General features: G+C 49.4%; 1 protein-coding gene and 1 pseudogene across 1 annotated transcript in view; both read left to right on the forward strand.

Annotated features, from left to right (window-relative positions):
- Positions 1-27,970, forward strand: part of LOC144108690 (uncharacterized) — a 344,153-nt gene that overhangs the window by 167,480 nt on the left and 148,703 nt on the right. The gene's annotated exons all lie outside the window — the stretch shown is intronic.
- Positions 8,498-9,618, forward strand: LOC144107303 (uncharacterized; annotated as a pseudogene).

Genomic DNA, 27,970 nt, shown 5'->3' on the forward strand with positions numbered 1-27,970 from the left:
GCAATGCCTCCAGACTAAAGGATCCGTCAGAGATTGAATCTCTTGCACTCGGTTGGCAATGAAAGGTTTCCACCTCAGAGCAGAGCTCTTTATCCAGCTCAGTGAAACAGTCGAGTCACTCCAGCAATGGACTGAAAGAGCTGCCACATTCATCTGCTGAATAAGCGTTTTGGCCAACCGAGCTCCAATTAGAGCCCCCATTAGCTCCAACCGCGGCAATGACAAGCGCTTTAACGGAGCCACCCTTGACTTCGCCATCAAAAGGGATACAGTGAAGCTCCCGTCTTCATTTTTTGTCTTCACGTAAGCTACGGCACCGTAAGCTTTGGGGCTGGCATCACAGAAAACATGTAGCTCCGGCTCGGCATGTTCTCCCTTCAAGGCGATTTTGCGAGGCACTGAAATGCAGCGAAGCTCAGTAAGCCGCTGGCACCAACTGTTCCATTTCTCTAATACGTCTGTTGGCAGCTTCTCATCCCAGTCTGTACCGCGCTCCCAAAGGGTTTGAAACAAAATCTTCGCTGTAGTGGAGATCGGGGCGAGGAAACCGAAAGGGTCGAAAATACGCGCTGACGCTTGTAGCAAAGACCTCTTCGTATCCTGCCGCGTTCTCAAGAAATCTATTAGGGTGTTCATCTCAAACACGAAGTCGTCAGCGTGAGGCCTCCATTCGACACCGAGGATCTTTGTCGTCGTGAGCTCCGGCAAGCTGCCTCGTGCGTTATCACTTTCTAATATCATCGTTGTAAGCTCTGCCGCATTCGATCGCCACTTGCGCAGATGCATGCCGGCCTCGTTCATAATGCACTGCGATTCTTCACAGATCCGTTCCTCCTCCCCTATGGTTTTAGCGCCCGTCACTAGATCGTCCACATACAGGTCATTTTTGAGTACATTCGCAGTGCTGGGATAAATGTCTTGCATGGACCCTATATGGTGTTTGAGAGTTGCCGCAAGCAAAAAGGGACTCGATGTTGCTCCGAACGGCACTCTCGTCATACGATACGCTTTGACAGGGGGCAGAGGTTCCGACTGCTTGGGCGCTCGTTCATACCACAGAAAACGCAGGGCGTCGCGGTCACTTTCGGCGAGCTGCACCTGGAGGAATGCCTTTTCTATGTCTGCCATGATAGCGATGCTGTGGGTTCGGAACCTGATTAGGATGTCTGAGAGATTTGGATTCAAATTTGGTCCCGCAAACAGAACATCATTGAGCGAGAGCTGACCTTGTGCGCTCGAGGACGCGTCGAAAACAACTCTCAGCCTGGTTGTCTCACTTGTCGGTCTGACAACGCCTCGATGCGGGAGGTAATAAATAGGTCCCTTTGGGGACTCACCATTTTCGTTGACCTCCTCGGCGTGTCCGGAAACCAGGTATTCTCGCAGCGCTTGGTCGTAAGCTTGCATGATGTCGTCACTTCTCAGCAGCTTGGCCGTTAATGACCGAAGCCTCTGCGCAGCTACCCCTTTATTGTCAGCTAAATCTGAAGCATTGTGTTTCCAGGGCAGGGCCACCTGATAACGACCATCTCTGTAAGTGACGGTTTCTTGGAAGTCTTTAGGAACTTCGTCTTCCTTGTTTGTGGCTTCTCTGTCGACTATCCCAAGGTGTTCCAGCTCCCAAAATGATTTCAGCTGCCTGGATAGGACGTCGTTGTCCTGTTGGGTGGTCACCAAGATGCGCATGACTCCGGTGGTTGTCGTCAAACACGTCGTCACCGTTGTTTTAGAAACTATACCTTGTAGTGTCCACCCAAAGATGGTCTCCACGGCAACGAGCTTGTCGCTGACACGCTTGACTTTTCCGGTGGTGATGTCCCAGTATAGGTCAGTGCCAATCAAGATACAGACGCCGGTGTTCTGTCGATTGTCACCAGGAGCCAGATCAGCGAGCTGGAGCCCTTGGTCTGCAGCCAGGCTGATAGCGGAGGCGTCCGGTGGTTGTAGAAAGTCCCCGGAAATCTCAGGAACCTCGAGGGCCTCGACTCGAATTATGTTGTCGTTATGCCGGCTTCGTAGCCATAACTCGACTCTATTGCACGTTTTGATGCTTGGCTTCGTGGTCCCAAAGGTGTGAATGGCGAGACGTTCTTCGCCCACCACTCGAAGCTTAAGACGCCGGGAAACTTCTTCTTTTACGAAAGTTCGTTGGCTGCCACCGTCGAGCAGTATTCTAACCAAGGCGCGACTCTGTTTCGCTTCTGCCCAGGCTTGTGCTGTCTGCAGGAGCACGCTCGGAGTGGAGTTAGTCTGTGCCATCTGTAACGATGACTGCACGGTAGTCTCAAGAGGTGCAGGGACGTTTCTTGCATGAGATGGTGTCGGCCTGTTTAACTCGCAGACGCCTGTAGCGTGCCGGGCGGAGCTTTTCGCGCACTTAAGCCATTTGGCTGATCGGCATTCGGTTGCCCGATGGTTCCTTTTCGCGCATTTGAAGCACCTTCTCTCTTTGGCCATGATTTCCTTCTTCATTTCTAGCGGAACGCTGACCCCACAGTCCTGCGGAAGGTGATCTTCTGCACCACAAAATGAGCACTGCGACTCTCTGCCTTTTACAGCGAAGACTGCTGCGGAAGGTGTCTTTCCCTTTAGACTTGAATCCCTCGGTTTGACAACAGTGCTCTGCGACTGGCGGCTGCTGTACTGTGCTCGTTCTCTGCTCTCCACTTCCATTCTTAAGAAATCTAGGAAATCTTGGAGTTCGTCTTGGGGACTGGCTTTAGCGGTAGCTTTCTTCCGGCAGTATTCAAGGCACAGCTGATCAGGGATGCTTTTCCTTAAGACAGTCAGCAACAGCACGCCTTACGTACTCGATGTCACTCCCAGTGCCTCGAGGCTTCGGACTCCCGACTGGATTTCATCATAAAGGGGCCTAAGCCTTTCCGTGTCGTGGAGGTTGTGTACCGGGCGAACACCGAGCAACCGTGACATGTGTTCTTCGATTATGACGTCTTCTTTCCCGAATCTTTCCGTCAGGGTCTTGATCGCTACTGCGTAGTTTTCATGGCTTAGGGATAGCCCTTCGATAGCCGCAGCCGCCTTTCCTGTGAGGTAACTCGTCAAGTACTGGAATTTAGCGATTGCTGAAAGAACTTCATTCTTGTGAATTGTTGATTCGAACTCATTCCAAAATCTCTGCCATGATCGCAAGTCTCCGCTGAACTTAGCGATTTCCAGCTTCGGAAGTTTAGTAGTTGCTGACGGTAGCTGGCTCGTGGTGATGCCGGTGTTCACTGAAGACTGCGAATTAGGCTCGGGAAGAGCCCCCGTTACTGACGGAGTTGTCGATCTATCTTCGCTCGAGGTTTGGTTACGTAAGGCTCTTTTGATGCGTGTTTTCGTGACGCTGATTTTATCACTGAAGACAGATACGGCTGCCAATTCGGCGTTGAGTTCCTGCAGGTCTACCCTCTTCTCGATGCTCTCATTAACTGCTTTAAGTTCTTCTGATTGCTCGACAAGGAGGTCAAATTGTTCTTCCAGCTCATCGCTGTGGACTGCAGGCTCTTGTAGGAGCGTGGTGGCTGCTGTGATGATCCTGTCGATCGCTTGTCGTAGTGCGGCTTGCTTCTTCTGGAGTCGTTCCATGGCGTTCTCGATCACTGTTAACTAAGTTTCCCGGGTTTCGGCACCAAAAATGTTATTTCTTCTGAACGTTAGTAACTGCGACCGTTGACACCCCGGCAAGTAACGACTGAGCCGCACTAATTAAAGCCAAACTGCGCGTAAGACTCGTTCGGGCGGCGGGGCCGCGCGCGCGGGAGCCTCACAAAGACGACGCTCTCTCGGTGGCTTTCACTTTCACACTGACTTTATTTACACGGGTCGAAGTTTGACACAAAACACATGAATACAAAAGGGAACAGTGGGAAGGGGAGAAAAGAAGGCATCCCGAGCGGTTGGCCTCGGGCAGTCGGGGGAAAGAGAGATAGAGAGAGCCACTTGTGACCTTGGTCAGACCCGGCGCGAGGGCGGGTGTCGCGTTGCCCCACGTTGAGCGTCTTCCCGTTCCGTCCCTTCGGGGCCGTCTCCTATTTACCACAGTCGTGTCCGGACACATTGCACAGACAGAGGAAGGGCAGTTGTACTGCCGCGCCCGTACGTCGAGGGTCGAGAATCGAGCAGGCTTCTCTCAATAATTCGTCGACTGCTTTTGGTGGCTGGCGGACGAGGCTGCCAAAGAGTTGTTCCTTTACGCCACTCATTAAAAATTGATCTTTCTTTACCTCTTTTATCTGGGGGTCTGCGCGACTAAAGAGGCGCTTCATCTCTTCAAGGTATCCGCGGACGGGCTCATTCGGAAGCTGGATCCTGGAATCGAGGAGTCGTTCAGTTCTTTTTTTCTTCACGACGCTGGTGAATACCATTGAGATTTCCTTCTTGAATAGCTCCCACCTTGTTGGGGAAGACTAGTGGTTTTCATACCATGTGCGTGTTAAGCCCTCCAGTGCGAAAAAAAACGTGCCGGAGTTTCGCATCTTCCCAATTGTTGAATGATGCCGCGCGTTTATTTTGGTCCAACCATTCTTCGGGGTATTCGCCTAGAGATCCATTGAAAGTTGGCGGCCCCCCGCGGCTGCTGCAGTATAATCGGTGTCGACATCTTTGGCGAGGTAGTGGTGCTCGTAGCACCGTCCTTTCGCTATCTGGTGCGGACCGGCAGTTTCCCGAACTCAGGCTCTTCTCCCTGGAGACGTCTGCTGGCTCGTCCTCCGGTGCTAAGCGCGCGGGTCTGGGGGCGTCCGAAACGTGGAAGGATACCCCGCACCTCCACCAGATGTCACGTAGTTGTGACGGCAGTCGAAGGAACGATGATGACGGACGAAGGTTCTTCCGGCGCCCCTCACAGCCTGAGTTGCTTTGGGACGTTAAACCCCCATAAACCAAACCAAACTTCTTCCAGAAGAAAACTCATTTGGGCTGACCTGCGCCGACAATGGACTAAATCACTCGACGGCGGCGAAGCGACAAGCGTGCTCGGTGGTCGTCGAACAAAATGACCGCTGCTCTCGGCCGTGCTAAATTTAAAGCTGATAGCGAACTTTCGAGATAAAGAGTGCAAAAGGTACTAGAACTTTCCGGAACAACGTATAAACAGCTCTGCCTGGCTGCAACCAATCGAGATAAATCTAGTCGCGTCTTGCGTCGCAAACAAAGCGATAAAGTGGCGTGGCGGCAGATTTGAAGAATGAACAAATACTGCAAAGATTCGTTGCACTATAGAAAGCAGTTTAAGATATACTAGATATAGTATACATAGTGGGCTTGGCGGCACTACAGAAATGGATCGCCCTAACTGCCTTCGCTTCTTTGTTACACAGTTCACCCCACTTTCCTGGCCCCGTCTGCTCGCTGTCCTCGGAGTGCTGTCCGCCTGCACATCATCGACAGTCGTCCCGTTGCCTGTGCTTCCCTCTGCGCATGCCAATGCCGACATGAAACAACCGCTGCAAGTTCAAGCTTGGGCAGCCAAGTGCGAGACTCTGCCTACAACTGCGGATACTTTGCTTCCGCTGCATTCTCTTCATAGCCCCTGGCCACCGTCATCGCTATCTGCGACAATCACCGTGCCCTCCCTAGGATTTGGCTACTTAACGCCCCACCAAACCATCGCATCGCTTAGTGTTCTCGGCGGCGCTACAGAAATGGATCGCCCTAACTGCCTTCGCTTCTTTGTTACGCAGTTCACCCCACTTTCCTGGCCCCGTCTGCTCGCTGTCCTCGGAGTGCTGTCCGCCTGCACATCATCGACAGTCGTCCCGTTGCCTGTGCTTCCCTCTGCGCATGCCAATACCGACATGGAACAACCGCTGCAAGTTCAAGCTTGGGCAGCCAAGTGCGAGACTCTGCCTAGAACTACGGATACTTTGCTTCCGCTGCATTCTCTTCATAGCCCCTGGCCACCGTCATCGCTATCTGTGACAATCACCGTGCCGTCCCCTGGATTTGGCTACATAAGGCCCGACCAAACCATCGCATCGCTTAGTGGGCTCGGCGGCGCTACAGAAATGGATCGCCCTAACTGCCTTCGCTTCTTTGTTACGCAGTTCACCCCACTTTCCTGGCCCCGTCTGCTCGCTGTCCTCGGAGTGCTGTCCGCCTGCACATCATCGACAGTCGTCCCGTTGCCTGTGCTTCCCTGTGCGCATGCCAATACCGACAAGGAACAACCGCTGCAAGTTCAAGCTTGGGCAGCGAAGTGCGAGACTCTGCCTACAACTACGGATACTTTGCTTCCGCTGCATTCTCTTCATAGCCCCTGGCCACCGTCATCGCTATCTGCGACAATCACCGTGCCCTCCCATGGATTTGGCTACGTAACGCCCCACCAAATCATCGCATCGCTTAGTGGGCTCGGCGGCGCTACAGAAATGGATCGCCCTAACTGCCTTCGCTTCTTTGTTACGCAGTTCACCCCACTTTCCTGGCCCCGTCACTCGCTGTCCTCGGAGTGCTGTCCGCCTGCACATCATCGACAGTCGTCCCGTTGCCTGTGCTTCCATCTGCGCATGACAATACCGACATTGAACAACGGCTGCAAGTTCAAGCTTGGGCAGCCAAGTGCGAGACTCTGCCTAGAACTACGGATACTTTGCTTCCGCTGCATTCTCTTCATAGCCCCTGGCCACCGTCATCGCTGTCTGCGACAATCACCGTGTCCTCCCCTGGATTTGGCTACATAAGGCCCGACCAAACCATCGCATCGCTTAGTGGGCTCGGCGGCGCTACAGAAATGGATCGCCCTAACTGCCTTCGCTTCTTTGTTACGCAGTTCACCCCACTTTCCTGGCCCCGTCTGCTCGCTGTCCTCGGAGTGCTCTCCGCCTGCACATCATCGACAGTCGTCCCGTTGCCTGTGCTTCCCTCTGCGCATGCCAATACCGACATGGAACAACCGCTGCTAGTTCAAGCTTGGGCAGCCAAGTGCGAGGCTCTGCCTACAACTACGGATACTTTGCTTCCGCTGCATTCTCTTCATAGCCCCTGGCCACCGTCATCGCTATCTGCGACAATCACCGTGCCCTCCCCTGGATTTGGCTACATAAGGCCCGACCAAACCATCGCATCGCTTAGTGGGCTCGGCGGCGCTACAGAAATGGATCGCCCTAACTGCCTTCGCTTCTTTGTTACGCAGTTCACCCCACTTTCCTGGCCCCGTCTGCTCGCTGTCCTCGGAGTGCTGTCCGCTTGCACATCATCGACAGTCGTCCCGTTGCCTGTGCTTCCCTCTGCGCATGCCAATACCGACATTGAACAACCGCTGCAAGTTCAAGCTTGGGCAACCAAGTGCGAGACTCTGCTTACAACTATGGATACTTTGCTTCCGCTGCATTCTCTTCATAGCCCCTGGCCACCGTCATCGCTATCTGCGACAATCACCGTGCCCTCCCATGGATTTGGCTACTTAACGCCCCACCAAATCATCGCATCGCTTAGTGGGCTCGGCGGCGCTACAGAAATGGATCGCCCTAACTGCCTTCGCTTCTTTGTTACGCAGTTCACCCCACTTTCCTGGCCCCGTCACTCGCTGTCCTCGGAGTGCTGTCCGCCTGCACATCATCGACAGTCGTCCCGTTGCCTGTGCTTCCCTCTGCGCATGCCAATACCGACATTGAACAACCGCTGCAAGTTCAAGCTTGGGCAACCAAGTGCGAGACTCTGCTTACAACTATGGATACTTTGCTTCCGCTGCATTCTCTTCATAGCCCCTGGCCACCGTCATCGCTATCTGCGACAATCACCGTGCCCTCCCATGGATTTGGCTACTTAACGCCCCACCAAATCATCGCATCGCTTAGTGGGCTCGGCGGCGCTACAGAAATGGATCGCCCTAACTGCCTTCGCTTCTTTGTTACGCAGTTCACCCCACTTTCCTGGCCCCGTCACTCGCTGTCCTCGGAGTGCTGTCCGCCTGCACATCATCGACAGTCGTCCCGTTGCCTGTGCTTCCCTCTGCGCATGCCAATACCGAAATTGAACAACGGCTGCAAGTTCAAGCTTGGGCAGCCAAGTGCGAGGCTCTGCCTACAACTACGGATACTTTGCTTCCGCTGCATTCTCTTCATAGCCCCTGGCCACCGTCATCGCTATCTGCGACTATCACCGTGCCCTCCCCTGGATTTGGCTACATAAGGCCCGACCAAACCATCGAATCGCTAAAGCGGGGGCTACATGGGGCGTTTTTCTCCTGCGATTATCGCGTGTAGACAAAAAAACGCGTCAGAGGGACGCTGGCCAGGCTACATGAGGCGTACAAGTGGCGAACGCCGCCGCAGTGTGGCCAGACAAGGCAAAATGTTTTGGCCACCACTAAATGAACAATCAATGGTTATATGTTGTTTGCTTGTGTTATAATTATTAAATTAGGCAATAAATATCCTACAGTTATGTCTATACACATTTTCAGGTATGTTTAGTATTGTCTCGATATTTTTGTGGATGTTCAGCGGAGAGAGTTGGCCAGAACTGTTTCGTCTGGCGACCCTGTGCGACTGAAATGGCGGTGCGGATTGGGCAGACACTATATGTGAGCTTCGTTCTGTGCACTGCTTGTGGCTCTCGTTGCTGAGAACCAGTTTTGAAAAGAGCTTTCATTTACTTCGAGCGGACGGCAAGCAGGGAGATAACTGCGAGGGAGAACACGCCGCTTCTATTCTTGTGACCAAGGCCAGTGTCCATGGGGGCACATCGGCGTCTTCTGCTGTTAAATAAAAGATTATTGCTCATGAAGATGAGGGACATAGAAGACAAGCAGAAAATAAAGAGGAAATTTTAGGTGCACCCCATCTGGCAATTAAGAAAGGAGGAGGGTGAATAACGCGCGCGAAGTGCTCAAGGGACGCTGAGACGGCTGGCCGCTGCCGCCGAATACAGACGGAAGTGAGTCCGGCAGGCACTTCCGGTAGCGTCTGACGCACGCACGCCGCGTCAAAATCTAGCCGTTCCTGATCGGCGGCGGCGGGCGTTTTTCTTGACGCCGGGCGTCAAATCTGCGCCGTCGGGCGAAAATCGCCTCAAAAACGCTCCATGTATTCCGGGCTTTAGTGGGCTCGGCGGCGCTACAGAAATGAATCGCCCTAACTGCCTTCGCTTCTTCGTTACGCAGGTAATGAATTATCACTGCCTTTACTCCAAGCGCTCCAGTAACCGCTGTCTGTTTGTGCTGCCGGGCCCACGGCGATCTATTGCTATGTTTTACGATTGTTCCCACATGTTGCTGAAACTACTATTGCTGGCCGGAGATGTGGAAACAAATCCAGGGCCTCCCCCTCCTCTGCTGCTGACAATTCCAATCATATACTTGCCGCGCTTACAGTTTTACAATCCGGGCAGTAAGCAATCCTTGAGCAGCTAGGCTCTATTAAGTCCACCCTTGAAGAGCATGAGAAAGCATTTGCGCACCTAAACACTAGGCTTGCGAAGATTGAGACAGATTTCCAGTCTACTTCAAACGTAAGATCTCAAATTGGCAGTATACAAAGCATTACCGCCAACTGCTCAGCTCAGGTATATACCTTGACTGCCCGAATGGATGACCTTGAAAACATGTCTCGCCGAAGCAATTTGGTGTTCTATGGGCTCAAAGATGCGGAAAATGAAAGCTGGAGTGATTCTTAATTGTTAATAATTGATCACTGCCAGGAGAAACTGAATATAACCATTGAAAGCAATAATTTCGAGCTAGCGCATCGTCTGGGCACATTCAAAAGAGAAAAGCACCGGCCAATCATAGTTAAATTTCTGCAGTTCAAGGACAAAGAACGTGTTTTATCATCAGCGTATAAGCTTAAATCGACTGATTACGCAATCAGCGAAGACTTCTCTCCTAACACCCGACTCGCCAGTAAACGCCTCATTGAATTTGGGAAAGGTAGCCACATCCCCTACAAGCTCCGTCACAATAGGCTAGTCTTTAGTGGTAAAACGTACATCTTTGATTAGACCGCTGAGAAGGTGCTCGAACGTAAAACATAGCAGCCACGAATTCCCCTCAGCAGTAACGTACTGTCCAAAAGCGATCATCTGTCCCTTTTTTACCCTAACATTCGCAGTATAATACCCAGGCGTGATTCCTTATGTAGTCTTATCAGCGCATCATCCAGTAACGTCGTTTTGCTGACTGAAACATGGCTAAGTTCATCAATCTTAGATTCCAAAATCCTGCCCGAACTTCCTGACTTTTATATTTTCCGAAAAGACAGACCTGACGGCTGCTGTGGCGGTGGCGTTCTTATCGCTGCCCAGCGCCTTCTAAACTGTTCCATTGTTAACGTAGTATCCTCGTTGGAAATGATTTGGGTGTGCTGTCATGCTTCATCCCCTCGCGTACTCATCGGTATATGCTATCGACCGCCTGATACGGACAGTTCTTTCATAACGCTCTTTCATGACACGCTCGATTCGGTAATCTCATCTTACCCACCGCGCCCCCATTTTTCTTTTTGGCGATTTCAACTTTCCGTCCATAGATTGGAATGATATGCCCCGCACACTAACAAGAAGTCAGGCATGTAGTGAATTATTAGACTCATTCCTAACTATCGACCTTTCTCAAATTGTTTTTGAGCCAACCCGCACGACTGACCATACATTAAACATTCTTAACCTTATTTTAACTACTTACCCTGACGAATTCAGTGCTCATTCGTACATTACGGGCCTTAGTGACCACGTTGTACTTCACACTACCTTTTTTACCAGCGTTACCAAAATTCCTAAATCCAAAAAAGTACTAACGCTATACGACAAAGGAGATTACAATAGCATGAATCGTGACCTTCTTGTTTCCCATCATCATTTTGCTTCTACCTACCACTTACGTTCTTCTGAGTCGAACTGGTCTTTCTTCAAGTCAGAAATACTGCGTTTGATTCGACTTTACATCCCCACCATCAGCATAACAGAGCGAAAACGTTCTCCATGGTTTAATGTTACACTAAAGCGTTTAAATAATAAGAAAAAGCGCCTTTTCTGTTCTGCCAAGTTATCTAATACCAAATGTGCCTGGAACAAATACCACGCCACTGCCAAGCAATATTCCGATCTCGCTACTCAAACTAAACTCCGGTTTTTTTCCACTACCCTCCCTGAAATGTCACAAAGCAGCCCTAAGCGCTTCTGGAAAACAATGATCCCCGATGTTGATAATACTATTTCTCTCATTGACAGCACTGGTTCACCAGTCGGCGTATCCGACGTACCCCATGTCTTGAACCATGCATTCTCGTCAGTTTTTACTAATGAAAAAACTCGTGATGTCGCTGATCCCGCGCCTTTGCCGCATCTACCAATGAATTGCATCACCTTCAACGCACATGGTATTGTTAATATTATCGACTCGCTAAAATTTTCATCTTCCTGCGGAATCGATGGAATTAATTCCAAAGTCTTAAATAATACTAGACATGTTTGCAGTCTTATTCTTTCCCTCATTTTTCAACAGTCGCTTGATACAAGCTCCGTTCCACATGACTGGCGCATTGGGAAGGTGATTCCAGTTTTTAAGAAAGGTGACAGATTATCCCCAGTTAATTATCGACTCATTTCGCTTACCAGTGTATGCTCTAAGATAATCGAACACGTCATTTACTCTAATGTTGCCACATTTCTAACATCGGTCAACTTTTTTCATCCAAACCAACACGGATTCCGGAAACACCGCTCATGTGAAACCCAATTACCTTTGTTCCTGCATGACATACATTACTATCTTGACCGCAATATCCCGACTGATGCGCTATTTCTAGATTTCGAGAAAGCTTTCGATAAAGTGCCCCATTCCCGCCTTCTACTTAAAATGTCCCTGTTAAAAAATCATCCTAGTGTCTTGAACTGGATTGGAAGCTTTTTAACTGACCGCATGCAATTTGTTTCCGCTAATGGCTTCTCATAATCTTACTCACACATTCTTTCAGGAGTTCCCCAAGGCACAGTTCTTGGCCCCTTGCTCTTTCTAATATACATTAACGATTTGCCTTCCACAGTAACATCTAGCATCCGCCTTTTCGCGGATGACTGCGTACTCTACCGCCCCATAACTAACGCCGAGGATGCTTACATCCTCCAAAATGACCTGGATAACATACAGCAGTGGTGGACTACGTGGCTAATGTCCCTAAATACTACAAAGACAATGTTACGCTGAGGTATTTATAAGCCTGAGTTAATTCTACCGTGACGTGCGAGATTTTATACGAGAAGAGGAGAGGATTACGTTTTCGGGTAAATGACACGAGTTTACATTTTCGGTTAAATGACACGAGTCGAGGAAGCCATCATTACAAGAAGCTTTGTTTATTTTCGGTTCCTCGATCGTGGTGTGTTGGGTTTGGGCGCATTTCTTTTCTTTCGCGCAGAACGTGAAAAATGTACCTATTGGGGATCATTGGTCGATACCGAGTGGCTGGTCAAAGTGAAAACTATGATACAAGGAAATGGCATCCCATTGCCAGTTTTGCTGCTGCTGTCTTGTACGCATCGCCTGTCTCCTGCTAGATCTGCTACTGAGGGCATCGAGGAAATGAAGCATATCTTTATTTTATTTTCGGTCGGGCTCAGAGTAAAGGGGTGGCGAGTGTAGCATCTTTATTATAGCTCAGGCCAGTTCCGAAGCGCCCTGAGTTGCGGCAACAATGCGAAACCAGCTAGGCTTAGCGACGACCAAGGCGAACCTTTTTTGTTGCGAACCTTGAGTAAACCAAGCCAGCAGGCCGGCCGGCCAGCCTGGATCCCTAAGCCGGCATGAAAAAAATGAGCTCAAGATTGTTCTTGACGCCAATTTTGAGAGAAGTGTGAAAAATATATCATTTTATTGGAGCACTGGTCAATACTGAGGAGCTGGTAAAAGGAAAAAGGGTAATACAAGATAATTTTTTCGGAGAACCCTCTTGCAGCTGCCGCTGGCCCGCCGTTCCGGTCCGGCTCGCCTGGCGTGCGCCAGCTTTGGTGCCGAAAGTTTCGTGCAAATGGACCATATTTTTAGTTGATTTTGTGGTGATGCTGTTGAAAAGACAGTGATATCAAGAGTGGGCCTTCTTTACTGCGCAGGCGGCTTCGATGTGAAAGAGGTATAGGCATATCGACGATCAGTGCAGCCAGGCGCTTTTCGTCGTGCGGCGCACCCACGGGCCGCACCGAAGCTGAAAGCTGGCTACTTGCGCCGGCATGCTTCGTCGCTGCTCGAGTATAGCATGCTACTCTTTCTGACAAAATGGCGGTTTTGCCGTTCTGCTGCAAACTTCAAGTGCAGAAAAGCGTGATACCGGGTGTGGACGCAGCTTGAGTAGAGCGTATATGGTCTACGGTGTGTCTCAGCTTGCAGCGGAGCGGCGTTTGCAAACTGCGACCGGCGCGGCGCGGCGTGGCGGCAAAGTTTTCGCACATCAGTATCGCCCTTTAGTTGGTGCATATCTTGGGCTTCGGAAAACTTGACGAATGCCGGAAACTATGTGGCTGTGATGACGGCGGATACAGTCGGTACGACTGAATGTTACGCTGAGGACGTAGCCGGTGAGAACTTGGAAGGTTTCCGCACCGTAAAAGCAAAGGGCGGTAAGCAGTCGCAGCAGCGGCGGAACGGGGCAACATCGTCCGTCAGGGTAGCGGTACTGCAGCAGCACAGACAAGAGTCGCAACACGCCAGGCTTCGAAACGCGGTACCTCGCTAGAAACGACTCTGCGAACCACTCCATCGGATACTGGCGATACCTCAGCACTCGCAGCCTCGGATTCGCACGGTGGGGTACTTGGTCCAGATCGATTTTTTCCATTAACTCTGTGAACTTGATAAATCGGAAAATGCGGTCGCCGTACTCTGCGCCCATGTTGAATTTACGAAAGGAGCTGCTAAAGGTATGCCAGGGGCTACCTTTGCGAACGCGCCCTGTCAGTAACCGAAACGGCGGAGAAAGGTACAGTTTAGGATGAGGTTGCTTTGTGAAACCCGGAAACGAGTCGCAAAGATAAGGACCTAGAAAGCAAGGTAAAGGTTGGTTTGTGAATACGAGGGTAAGTGAAGAAAGGAAGAAAGAGGTGCCGTAGTGGAGGGGCTTCGGAAAAATTTAGACTACCTGGGGATCTTTACGTGCAGTGATATCACACAACAAACGGGCGCCTTAGCGTTTCGCCTCTATTGAATTGCGGCCGCCGCGGTCGGGTTCTAACCCGGGTACTCCAGCTAAGTCGCTGAGCGCCCTAACCACTGAGCCACCCCGGCTGGTCTTGTGAATGCCAACGCATGCAGAGTAAATCTGTCACTACCGCGACGAAGCTTAAAGCGCGACTGAGGTGTCCACTGTCCCAGGGAGCCAGTTACGCGCCTTTGCTTTGCTTTCGAAGAAAATTGAAGATTGGTTTTTTGAAAGTGGTTTTGAGGAACAAAAAGGCGCAGTACCTGTCTCACATATATTGATAGACATCCGAATCGGTATTGAGGAGGAGGTAATGGCGCAGTAACCGTCTCACATATATCAGTGAACACCCTAAGCTCACCGTAAGGAAGAGATGAACTTGATGGTCTGAAGGTCAAACTCCGGCATACACAAAACGTGCCGCAGCTAGTCCAGTTAAAAGACAGAATTAGAGGCCTTGATGGAAGTCTCCGTCTTTGCTGACGTCACATTAGTTGACCACAGCGACCATCATAAAGGTCTCTCAAATTCGGGTACTTAGCGCTTTCATTCAGGCCAACCGACTTAACACTCATAGTCTTCGAACCCTTCATACAACTTTCGATCACACCCTTCGCCTCATAAGGCGCGCGTCAAATATTAACGGAGGTCTCCCGTGAGTGGAAACTTCATCTGGTCCAGGTCTTTGTCTTGAACAGATTTACGCACTCACTACTGTACCTTCACCTCTTCACCTTTCCCATGCTAAAATCGACGCCGTGGATATTCTCCGTCGTGTCCGCAGATAGCTCCTGGTATTCCCTCTAATGCATATTCATCAAACGACTTCTTCAAACCGGCATCCTTAACACTCTCCCTAAGATTGTTTATGGTTTATGGTGGTTTAATGTGTCAAAGCGACTCAGGCTACGAGGGACGCTGTTGTGAAGTGTAGCGGCGAAAGAGGCTCATCTCACGTCACAATATCCACTTCTTGCCTGTACCACAACTGGTCGGCATATACTTCACTCCCTGCATATCGACTTTACCTTGATTACTCAGTCCATGCACACCATACCCTATCATATTCATCAACACCTACGCATCCCCCCCTTTACACAAAAGCATGCACCCTGTGTACCATCCACAACGTCAAAATCGGGCGGAAGCCTTTTAAAAACGCCTTTCCACTGCTAAGGACCTGCTCTATGTCGATGCGGCTGAATATCCCTCCGGCCTGTCCTATGATTCCAGCAGTTACGTTAAAACGGCTGCCCCTGTACACGCCGCGTCTTCGGGGGAGTCGGGGAAGCGGACCTCGCTCTTGCTCTGACCCCTCCGATGTTACCGCCATCGTCAGTGATTCAAATTCAGCCATCCACAATTTCGGCGTAGGTCGGATATCCCGTCCAGCACTGTCCATCCTCCTTAAACACCCTCGAACGCATTCTATCACCTTTTAGACCCGCCAACACGCGGGCCTAGCTGGTAGCGAGGTGGGTCACATCTGTACCCGAGGTTTCAACGTTCTGGCGCCGGCCAAGGAGTCCGCCTTCAGCCACGCTGGCCAACTTACTGCGAGAGACCGCCTTCTTTCTTTTCATGGCATATGTCACCATTACTGCCTCGGCCGCCTTGTATACCTCCCTGTCCACTGCAAAACCTCTCGGTATCGCGAGATTCTGGTGCGTCATCTTCAGACTCGAATTTGTCCGACTCCTACCTTCCGCCACTTCATCCACCCAGTCTATTCCTCCTCAGCTTGTAATTGCTTCCCGGCCAGAGCCAGCCTCAACCGCATTATGCGCTGCTGTGCTCATAACCCACCCGCCAAAATCCCTCAATATTAGTTGAAAGGAGCAGTAGAAGGCTGCCCTACGCATCCCAGCTGCTGATCTCCAGGGCAAGATTCTAGATTGTTCCCATAGGGCAGCAGAAGCTCACAGCGCACAGACGCGTACATCACAGGCTCTCGGGCGGTCCGGGTTTCATGACATTGCAATGATTGACACCCGCATAAAACGATGCACACAGGTCCTGTCGCCGTTGCCTGCCCATCTGAAGCCCGAAGAGGTCGCGAAGGGTTTAACCCATGCTGTCGCTCACATAGGGAAAACACTCGAGTTATCATTGGTCTCCGCGTTCGGACCAGTTGACGTCTTCAAAGGTTGCGGCTGCCAGTCCTACAAATTCAAATAAAGAACCCCTGCGCGGTGTCAGTGCATGTTAAAGAACCTTCATCATCATCATCATCATCATCAGCCTTACTACACCCACTGCAGGGCAAAGGCCTCTCCCATGTCTCTCCAATTAACCCTATCCTTAGGTCACCGAATTTATCGAAGCCCTCCACAACGTCGTCCCTCATAGCCGTAGCCGCTTAGGAACTTACTCCACGAACCCAAACTGAAAGTGAACGCGATCATACCACCACCTATGGTACCTCAGCGCAAACTTTTAGCCTTTACTTTCATCCCTACTGCATAGATGACGCTACCTTGTCACAGCTTATGTCAGTTAATTGAAATGCTTTATAGAGTACAACGCGTTTGTTGCCGGGTCCTGTTTGAAAATTCGCATACTCATAATTATTCGTACGCATTTGTACACAAAGACATTTCACGAAGTGAAAGACCACAACGCATCCAGTTTTATTCCGCCCGCACCAGTAGAGTGTTCTGCGCGTGCTCAGCTCGCAGTTTTGAAGCCCGAAATACCTTGGTTCGATTCCCTGTTCCTCCACAGAAACAAGGCTCTTGGTTGTGCGTCTTGTCCTTGTTTCACTCCCGCAAAGGCAAAGCTGGGCGCTGAGGCAGTTTGCGCCGATGTCGACAGATGACACAGCTGCTTCCTCCCTATTGTTAAGGGGAAATACTATTTACATTTATTTACAAGTGTTGGGGTTAGAATGAAAAGTTCCTAGCAGGGAGCACCAACACGAACAAACAGCTTCTTCTTCTTCCTCGTTCGTCCTCTCACGCGGGAGGCCACTTCGTCTTCCACTGCCACTTCGTCGTAACACTATTAGGGGGCCTGGATGCCCGCTTGCCTCCGCTTTCAGGGTGGGGACACCCTTTGTACAACCCAGCGCGGCCATTTCCCTCTCGCAGCGGCATGTTGTGTCCCACGGGTCAGTGGCGTGCAGTGCCTTATGCGCCTCGCACGGTTTCTGAGCGGTCGCGTGGCGGCAGTAATAATGCTACTGATCTGAAAATAGACAGTGCATACTTTTTTCACTCGTGGCAGTAGTGTTTTTGCAGTTTTGAGCGTATTTTATGCGTGATGCACTCGCTCCGACTACACGATAATCGAAAGGTTAAGACGGACTGCTGTGTTTCCCAGTCAATGGCTGCATTTTAAAAGGACAGCAGTTATTTGTGTTCCTTGAAAATGATAATATGGACATTATTAGGCTCACAGAATTCTATATAATTTTGCTGTTTTTGTTGTTTTGAACGTAAGGACTGTTCACAACGTCCCAAGTTTCTCTTGTATAGAAGCAGCGCGGAGCATTCATGACCTGCGAAATATAATAATTTTGCGTCGACAACATCCACTTTTCCGGCTTTTTGTTGTTGCTGCACCGTATGTGAAAAAATTCCACGTAATAGTGTCAAATCTCTCTTCCAAGTAATCCGTCGCCTCACTGCTCTGAAGTGAAAATTTGAGGGTACGTCTAAAACCAAATGATCATATTTTCTGAACTGCTTCCTTAGTGGCTTGTGCCACAACAAAATAATTCAGTTTGGGTTTCCCTTTGAAAGGTGTTGACTACACGTAGGCGACGCGATGCGACGACATCTTACTAATTCGTAGTGACTAAGCCGCTTTATTCGAGGTCAAATTTATCTTAACAATTCATTTTTCTCTAAAACCCAGAAGAAAATAATCAGAAGCCACTGATCAACAAAGAGACATCGAAAAATCAGCCCTAATAACTGTTTATTTTCAATCCCATTGTCCATAATAGGGTAAACTAAGAGAGAGGAGCCGGAGGAACACAGGGAAAAAATAGAAAATTGGTTTTGGAGGAAAGGAAATGGCGCCGTAATTGTCTCGCATGCCTCGATGGATACCCAAACCGCGTGGTAAGTGAAGGGAGGAAGGTGGGAGTAAAAGAGGAAAGAGAGCAAGAGGTGCCATAGTGGAGGAGTCCGGAATAATTTCGACCACCTGGGGATCTTTAACGTGCACTTACATCGCATAGCACACGGGCGCATTTGCGTTGCGCCTCCGTCGAAGCGCGGCCACCACGGTTGGGATCGAACCCCTTACTCGCTTCTGAGCAACCGTCTCCTCCAGTTGCTAGGAGACGCTTGCTTGCTGTCTCACTCGATATTCATCGGGAAAGGCAATATATTTCTCATTTAGGAATGAATCTGAGCTAGCTGTAAAAGCACATCTGAGGTAAAGCACGCTGGGAGACGCGAGCTAATGAACCCGACTGACAAGCTTTCATCCCTCCTGCTGCTGTCTTCGAAAGAAGAAAAAAGGTAATGTATAGGATATGGTTGCCAAGAAACACGCGTGACGAATTTTACTTACGTGGCTGCGTGACGGCAATGAAAAGAGCCTTTTTTCGCACAGTTGTGGTTTCTGTAAAAGCGACACGAAAAGGAAGAAAAATAAGAGTTTAGTGGGGAAAAAGAATTTTGGACGCTTAGCACCGCGACAGCGTGTTGCAGCGTTGCCAAAAAGTGCACGGAACGTCATAGCATGTTAGGCGCGACGCATGGCCCGTTGGACAATTTAAGGAAAGGACGCCTGTCTGACATATATGGATGGGCACCCGAACCGGGCCGTAAGAGAATAATAATAATAATAATTTGTTTTTGGGAAAAGAAAATAGCGCAGTATCTCTCTCATATATCGTTGGACACCTGAACCGCGCTGCAAAGGAAGGGATAAAGAAGGGAGAGAAAGAAGAAAGGAAGAAAGAGGTGACAGCGTGTTGCAGCGTTGCCAAAGGGTGCACGGAACGCCATCGCACGTTAGGCGCGACACATGGCCCGTTGGACAATTTAAGGAAAGGACGCCTGTCTGACATATCTCGATGGACACTCGAACCGGGCCGTTAGGGAATAATAATAATAATTATAAAAGTAATAATATTAATAATAATATTGATAATAAGAATAATAATCTGTTTTTGGGAAAAAATAGCGCAGTATCTCTCTCAATGTCGTTGGACACTCCAACCGCGCCGCAAAGAAAGGGATAAAGAAGGAAGAGAAAGAAGAAAGGAAGAGGTGCCGTAGTTGAGGGCTTCGGAATAATTTCGACTACCTGGGAATCTTTAATGTGCACTTACATCGCCTTAGCGTTTTGCCTCTATAAAAACGGAGCAGCCACGGTTGGGCTTGCACCCGGGAATTCCGGATCTGTAGCCGACTGCCCTAACCACTGAGCCAGCACGGTGCGTGAGGCCGTAAGGAAAGGAAAATGAAATGAAAATTTCTTTTAAGGAAAGGAAATGACGCCAGTCTCACATTTATCACTGGACACCCGTACCGTGCCGTGCCGTATAAGGAAAGAAAATCCCTTCCCTTACGGCGGAGTTCAGGTGTCCACCGAGATGCTCCATTTTTCGCTCACGGCCAACGCAGCCGACGCCGACGACACCGGCTTTTCTGCGACTTGAGCTCCTTAACGCTGTCGTGTTAAAAACCGCATTTCTTTTGCGTCACGCAGCCGCGCCTTCTTTGCTTACCGACGCACAAAAGATTGCTTTGGCGCCAGGATATTCGTAGTGAGCTGGCGCAAAGTAGTAGAGAGAGGGGAGCGGCTATAATGCCTTTGTGGCATTAAGATAAAACAAATAATAAACTGAACAAAACGCTGCGACGAGAACTTCATATACCCGCAAGACCGCATAAATAATACGGCTACCTTATTGCGAAACGCCTTTGTCACCAGTTTGTGAATAAGCCGCTCTTGACTTCCTTGGCCTTGGCCTAGTGCAAGCGCTTGTGGACTGGTGGACAATAATGATAATAATAATAGGTTTTTGGGAAAAAGGAAATGGTGCAGTATCTGTCACATATCGTTGGACACCTGAACCGCGCCGTAAGGGAGGGGATTAAGGAGGGAGTGAAAGAAGAAAGGAAGAGAGAGGTGCCGTAGTGGAGGGCTCCGGAATATTTTCGACCACCTGGGGATCTTTAACGTGTACTGACATCGCAAAGGTGCCCGTGTGCTATGCGACTTCTGACAGCGTGGTGCAGAACGTGCGGTGTGTACCGAGGCGGCTGTAATCGGGAGAAGAAAGGCCACGACGCGTAACGACGAGGCGCCTATAATCGAAAGAAAGGCGGTGGAGAACGCACAAAACTTGCAAAACTGAGGCGAAAGCGGACCGCGCCCCTTTGCTTGAAGTGAACTCGTTGCGTGTGTGATGCAGCAGTCGGAGACCAAGTTATGGAGGACTTGTCTTTCCGGGTGTTCTGCCTACACTGTTAAAGTGCACCAGCTATTTGGATTTACTCGTGACAGCGCACGCCGAAAAAATTGCCAATCGCAGGTCAAACCAGACTGCCTGACCAACAGTAAAGCTTAAAGTATGAGAGGTAAGGCATGCGAAACGCTTGTTTTCCAGAACAATTTCTGCTGGGGACGGAGGTATACTGTACAACTTATCTTTGCATCCTGATAAATATTTCAATTAGTAACCATAAAACGCCCCTATTCGCATTATTTCATGGCTCGAAATAAGTAATCATATAATATTGAAATAGGGAGTATCCCGGTCAAGAGATTGCACTAGAATATGGTACGCAAGCTGTAAGAATGCTAGAATGAAGGAACGCAGCGCGAAAAGAACGCTAGAGAAGAGAACCAACACGCATGAGTGCACGGACTGTTCATTAGGCGTCGACTTTCTCGGCAGATTAACTGAAAAAGATAGCATAATTTAGAGTAACTACCTCTGATTCACTGTTCAAACAATATCTGTAGAGCTCTGTCTCAGCAGAATACAACATATGCGGAATTATACACGGCAGCTGCAGTTTTCTCTTCGAAACGGCGTGCCGCCGCGTTGAGCTCACTCAGTGCAGCTGAACGGGAGAGTGGGACCCAACGTATTCTCGCCGAGAGCGGCGTCTTCACCCTGAAAGCGGCGCTGGCCCATCCAGGCACCCTATTCTCTATGGCATGCCCGCACGCGCTTGCAGCAGTAAAATGGTTCCTTTGCTTTAATGCATACATGCGCATGCTGAGATGGTTATGCGGACGCTTTGAAGTTTAACCTTGTGGAATACCGAATAATGTTGTAGACATGCAAGCAAGCTTCCTGCACCTGACGTGAGCGCGCAAGAGGGGAGTATATGCAAAACATTGTTTCGTTTGGAAAAAATGATTTTGATGACAGTGACGAATACAAATGTAAGTGTTAGCGTGCAGGCATACTGAGTGAAGCTAATCGTCGTGTACTTTGAACTCGCACCTCACGTTCGCAAGTTTTAGTGTCTCCAGTGCTCCGGTTATACCAGCTATTGCGCCTTTTGGCGATCAAGTATGTGCAGGCGCACAAGTCTCAATCTCGGTTCCAAACAAACTTTCGCTGTTCCATATAAGTTTTTGTCAAAGCCTCTTTTCCAATTGTTTTGTCCGGAACGAGGCTCATTGAAGCTTTCTTAAATGGAAAACATTTTGCAGCCTTCTCTCGCCTTTATAAGTTAAACTTACATGAAACACGTTAATGTTGCTGGAACAGACAGCTCGCTAGCTGTTCTTCCGCGAAACAGTTATGTGGAACACAGGTTAAAGCTACTTTATGATGCGTCCCAGACAGAGCTAGGTCACTGCTCGCAAGGTAAAAAGGCGGCGTGCGGCGTGCGGGGAGACTGATTTTTGCTTCCGCCGTTGTGCACGCGACCACTGGGCGCGAGGTACATTTACTTTTTTTCCGTGGCGTGAGAGTCCCCCCCCCCCCCCCCCCCCCCCCCGAAGAGCGGCCACCGTTCGCTTTAACTTAGCTGGGGGCGGCTGCCCTATGTTCGTAGAGTCTTATTATCATCATCATGATTTGCTTACTAAGCCCACTGGAGGGCAAAGCCTCTCCCGTGCCTCTCCATTAACCCTGCCCTCGGCCAACTGCGCCCACCGTGTCCTCGCAAAGTTCTTAATCTCATCCGCCCACCTAACTCTCCCGCGTCATGCTACTTCGGCCTTCTCTTCGAATGCACTCCGTTACCCTCAAGGACCAGAAGTTATCTTGCCTTCGCATTATATTACCTGCCCAAGCCCGTTTGTTCCTCTTGATTTCGGCAAAGATGTTATTAACCCGCGTTTGTTCTCTCACTAACTCCGCCCGCTTCTGGTCTCTCAACGTTGCACCTATCATTTTTTTTCCATATCCCGCTGCGTTGTCCTTAACTTAACCGGCACTCTTTTCAATTGCCTCCACGTTTCGTTCGGTCTACGTTTTTTGCATTTGCATTCTCTGTACCAAGTGCTGTGCTCGGGTATGCCTACATCCGACTGCCTTCAACTTGGTGTTCATCTCTGCTCCACGGATACATACCGCCGCTCCATCGCCCGCAAGCCTGGGCTCAACAGGGGCTTCCATCAATACAAGCCGGCTTCCCCGCTGACCGGTGGCCATCTTGTGGTACATCTTCGCGCCGCCGCTTCAGCGGAGGTCTCCCTAGAATTTTTAGGTGTCCATGCGCTTCTCCCTTCGTGCGGCGGCCTCTATTTCCTCCACTCGTACTCCTGTGTCATTCGTTGGCCCTCAGTTGACTTAACCTTGACGCGCCTAGATGGGCACTTTCCCCCTTCCAGGTTGCGGCGGTGGCGGCTCGCTGCTGGCGCCGTTCAGACGCCACCACCACTAGTCGCGGTTCCTGGATTGACTGCAGCTTCTCCCCGTGCCTCAAATGATTGGAGGACCTTGGAGGCAGAAATATTGGTTTCTACAAGTGGCAGTCCATGGACTTGCCCGCTGCCGCTCGTTCGCCTTCACCGCTCTGCGCAGGCTGCTAGGCGGGTTATCGCTGGTCGTCCCCTCGGCGGTTCTGTTCTTTCGATGCGTAGCATTTTTTCCGCCTTCAATCTTTACTTGCACTCTTCTCCTTATTTTTCCATTCTATAGGACACGCAGTTCATTCATTATTCCTGGTTTCTTTTCGTTTCGCTTATTTTCCCTCTCTTGAATTCTGAGAAAGTACCAGCGGAACGACGGAGACATCAGGCCTACCCGCTGTGCCGAATACAGCACAAGTGCATACTGGGTTGAAACGAGTACAATGGCGGCTCCAGGTGACTGCAGTACTATGCGCACATGTTGTCTGCGGAGTAATTTCTACTATGTCGGCCACAAGCGCGTTGTAATCTGAGGCTTCATTCAACTAGAGGAGCGTATGATGCGTTGCTGCTTGGGATTAGAGTTGTAGCAGTGCTATCACTATCATCAGTGCTGCGCCGCCTCGGCTCGGCTACCATGATAACTGAGGTGGTCACATAATGCAACATAATGCAACATAATGCAACACAATACAACACCAAACTATACTAGGTTTAAGAAGATCTATGCAGCGCCACGAATGGCAGAGCTCTTTCGTCCAATCAGGATGACGAGCAATACATGACTGTGTTTCGCCTCGCTAATTAGTGACAGGTGGCTTCATCCATGAGAAAGAAGGCCGCTTCTTTCTGCGTCTAGCAGGTGCCGCATGATATCTTTTTATTCTTTCTTTTGTTCGTTTTTAGACAGGCGGACGCCCGTTTCAATGGATTGGCCCCACTTTTTTCACCTCCTGTTCGTATGACTTTCTCTGTTCTCATGCCACAGATGTTTCCAACGTTCCTGTCATGTGCATATAAGTTCATTCATTCCAGCGTGGTCACTGCACTATTAAGCTGGGTCGAATGCAGAAAGGGGCAACGGAATGTCGATCGTGGTGAAATGGAAAACAAGTTCATGTGTTGTACGAAAGTCAACGTACAAGCGGTCAAAATTAATCCTGAGTCCTCCACTACGGCGTCTGCCATATTTCATCAGAGACGATGCCCTTCTCATTTTCCTTACTCTCACTACGATCATACTGAATGGTCTCGACTAGTGCGGGCACATTAAGAAATCACCTTAGCGCGTTAAAGGGGCTGAACTAATCGTCCTCAGCACTACTCTGTTTAGCACTGCTGGTTGTGTCGTCCTTCCGATTGACAACAATAACCGGTCCTTGCTGAACAACATCGTCGGTGATATGGTGCAGTTTTCTCATCACACCTTCCCCATTGATAACATGCTGTACATAATTCTTCCTTTTCTCAGCAGGCACTTGCATGATGACTTGACAAACCAGAGGCTACACGTCTTGGAGCTTAAACGTCTGGTTCAGACTGCCCACAAAACCCTTGACGTCGCTCCAAATGAGTTCTATCGGGTTCAGTTGGCAGTGGTAGTGTGGTAGGTGCATAACGAGATGGCCAGCAGCTTCAGTGGCGCAGTCCGCACGGTACCGGGCCTCACCTGTGTAATCACGTTTTGCATGATCTAGGCCTTAGCCATGTCGCTGCTCCACGCGATACCTTTTCTAGACAGCAAAGCCTGTATGCCCTTTTTGAGGCTAGACAACCGCGGCACTTTATGCTGCTTCACAGAATAACATGGCGCGTTGTCAATCACTGTGACGCTGACGGGTGGTAGTAGTGGGAGAAGCTTCTGGGAGAACCATTCTTCTCACTTTTCCCCGTTCGTATTATCGTGGTAGTAGCCAGAGTTTTCTTAGTTCGGACGACATGCGCTGCGCCTTCAAGAAAACCTCGTTGAATGCCCAAATGCGTCACAATAAGCCTGCCACATTTTCAGATTGGATGGCGCAGCCAGTCCACATTCAGAAGCGTATAGGATTGAGCAAGTTGGTCTCACAGGCTAAAGGGAAGAATGGCGCATATAAACCAATGAAGGCAGCTGGAGAGCACAAACACGCACAATCACCAACTTTCAGCTTTCATGTTTGGATGCTTCTACGCCGAATTTATACAAAGCAAAACGCAATTCAAAGTTAAAGAACCAATACCGTGATGCACGTAGACACGATTTGCGAAGCACCAAAACATGACAGCGCGCATGGGAGACACCACGACGACCACACGAAGCCGTACAGCAGTACGTGGAAGATGCCGGTCGCCGATGACAAAGTGGACAAAACATGAAGAACAAAACATGAAACATGGGAAGAGAACAGGCTAAAACGTAAACGAATCACGAACTTATCATCGAAAAAAACCAAAGCGAAGGCCACGTCGTGGAAAACAACGGAATGACGGAGGACAAAAAGTGCGGAAAAACATGAGAATGAAACCTAGAACGCTAACAGAACAGGGCTAACGACACCTAAGAATTCACTGAATAACAGGACGCATAAAACAAAACCCCAAAGCCAACAATAACGCGGCTAAAATTTGATGGCAGGTGAATGAAAGGAAACTTGGTACAAAGGCACAAAAGCAGGCTGAAACGAGCTCCGTGCCCTGGCATGGCAAAAACAAAACAAAACGAAGAACACCCCTTAGTTAGGCCTGGCACCCTGAGAGCGCCCACATTCGGAGAAGGCTATTTCTTTTTTTGTTAGGCAGATTGATGCCGTGCTAACGCAGGTCTTCTCCGCTCGCGCTATTTCTTGCGTTTCTGCAATTTTGCGGGTAAGCCGATCTTCGTGCTAATAAACAACAGTGCATTTCTTTAGCAGCTCCCTGCAGTTACAGGACTTGCAGTGTTGAGTTAGATGGCCTTCAGTTAGCAATTGACGTAGTTTGCTGTGATGTTTCTTCAGACGCTCATTGATGCGCCTACCTGTCTGGTCTATCTAGGAGGCACCACATGTCAGATGAATCTTGTAAACGACGCCTTCTGGACAGGCTACGAATTTATTCTCGTGGTTAATGATGCAATCCAGCTTCGCTTTCTTGACTTGGCTGGATTTCTCGCAAAGGGCAGGAAGTTTGACAGGAGCGGAACATACTATTCTGACTTTCGCACGTGCTCCGATCTTTTTGAGATTGTTTGAAATAGCATGAAGGTATAGGATCACAGCAAAGTTGGTTTTCTTGAGCATTAAAGCTAGTTGTGCGTATGCGTGTGTGTGCTCTCATGCTTCCTCGTTACTTGATGCTGCGCCAGTTCACATTCGGCTACAAGCGTGGCCGATGTTGACCCACTTACTAGTTAAGTTAGAACGTAGCTCGCGCATGCATTCGAACTGGCGACCTACGTACTCAATTCTGTGTCTTTACACATCTTCACATGAACGTTGTGGCTCAACCGTTTTGCCGCAGAGTGTTCAGGGTGGTGGCATACGATTTCGGGTTTCGGAGCCCTTCACTACGGTGTTCCTCATAGCCTGAGTCGCTTTGTAACGTTAAACCCTCATAAACAATGAACCAAACCTTTTCGTGCAGGACGAAGTTACCAGTTCAGTTAGTCTAGCTTGCACCAGCGATTTGAACCGGTGACCTATGTTAGTTGCAACAGGGCAGAAAACTGAGCTAGTTGGTATACGTTCATGATGATAAATCCTGGCACTCACAAACAACGACACAGAGGGGACACAGTGCTTAGTCACAACTACAAGAATTTTTATTCAGAGGCTTCTATATATATACTGCAAAACCAAAACAAACCCAGAGTAATCGCACGCCACATGCCGACCGATGAGCAGGGAAAAAATTAACACGCGGTTTTCAGTCGCTCTTTCAAAAAACTAATCTCCCCATCAGACAAGCCAACTGAGGGGTCACTAACACATGTATGCCCCGTTTCCGCGATATGATAGGCTTCAACTATCTCTCGCGTTAGACGATCTCGGTGACGAAAAAGAACACGTTTTGGAAAAAAGGGAAAACATTTCTTCTTGCGCTTGCTGCAGTAACGACAATGAAGAACCATATTGTTTGAAGCGTTACCTTTTTGCAAATCTCTGGCATGCTCCATCAGCCGCACATTCAAACAATGACCACTCTGGCCTATGTACACTTTTCCGCACGACATGGGGATCTTGTACACTGTGCCCACTTTGCATGCGACATACGGTGATACATGTTGTTGTTGTTGTTGTTGTTGTTGTTGTTAGCCTAACAAAAGATGGCACATACCCACACTGGGGATCGGCCAGGAATCGGGCGGCTATTCACCTGAACGCAGTTAATAAAAGGAAAAGCACGTGGGAGCGCAACACCGGTGAATTCTTCCTCATGAACAGAAAAGGGATGATAGCTTTGATTTCAAAATTATAAGAATAATAATAAAGAGAGGGATTAAACAATAATGATTAAGTCAAAATGTAATAATTGATAGAAAAGAAAAGTTTGGAACACCTAGCAAGGTAGTCGGTGAGATTCTATCGGGAAATTTAGAACAGCGGTACAAACAGATCTGTGGCTGAACCCAAATGTGGTGGCGCCAAATGATAGCAAGAGCGGGCTGCTCACACTAAGCCCAAGATGCTGCAAGGGCTCCTCCAGCAACCTTTTTCTCAGAGAGTTGAATCGGCGACAATACAGCCAAAAATGTTATATAGATTGAGGCTCACGGCAAAATGCACAAAGGGGAGAGAGCGCCAAACCCGACATGTGTAAATAGAAATTTAGAGGGGGAATGCGGCAGTGCAGCCTCGTCAGTGATACTTCAAGTTGTCGAGAGAAACAAATTTTCCTGTTCCAATAATATTTAAGGTGCTCATAATCCGCCGATGTTAAAAGTGTTGTGTCTTGCGTGCTTAAAAACGCACGTCGCCGAAATCTAGATGCTGTAATATAGGATGTAGTTGGGTTGATTGGCAACACGGGGCCGCTGAGGGAAGCCTTTGCGAGATTGTCAGCAATCTCATTTATTGTCACACTGGTGTGACCGGGAACCC

The sequence above is a fragment of the Amblyomma americanum genome, chromosome 10, assembly GCF_052857255.1.
Source record: "Amblyomma americanum isolate KBUSLIRL-KWMA chromosome 10, ASM5285725v1, whole genome shotgun sequence".
NCBI lineage: Eukaryota > Metazoa > Arthropoda > Arachnida > Ixodida > Ixodidae > Amblyomma > Amblyomma americanum.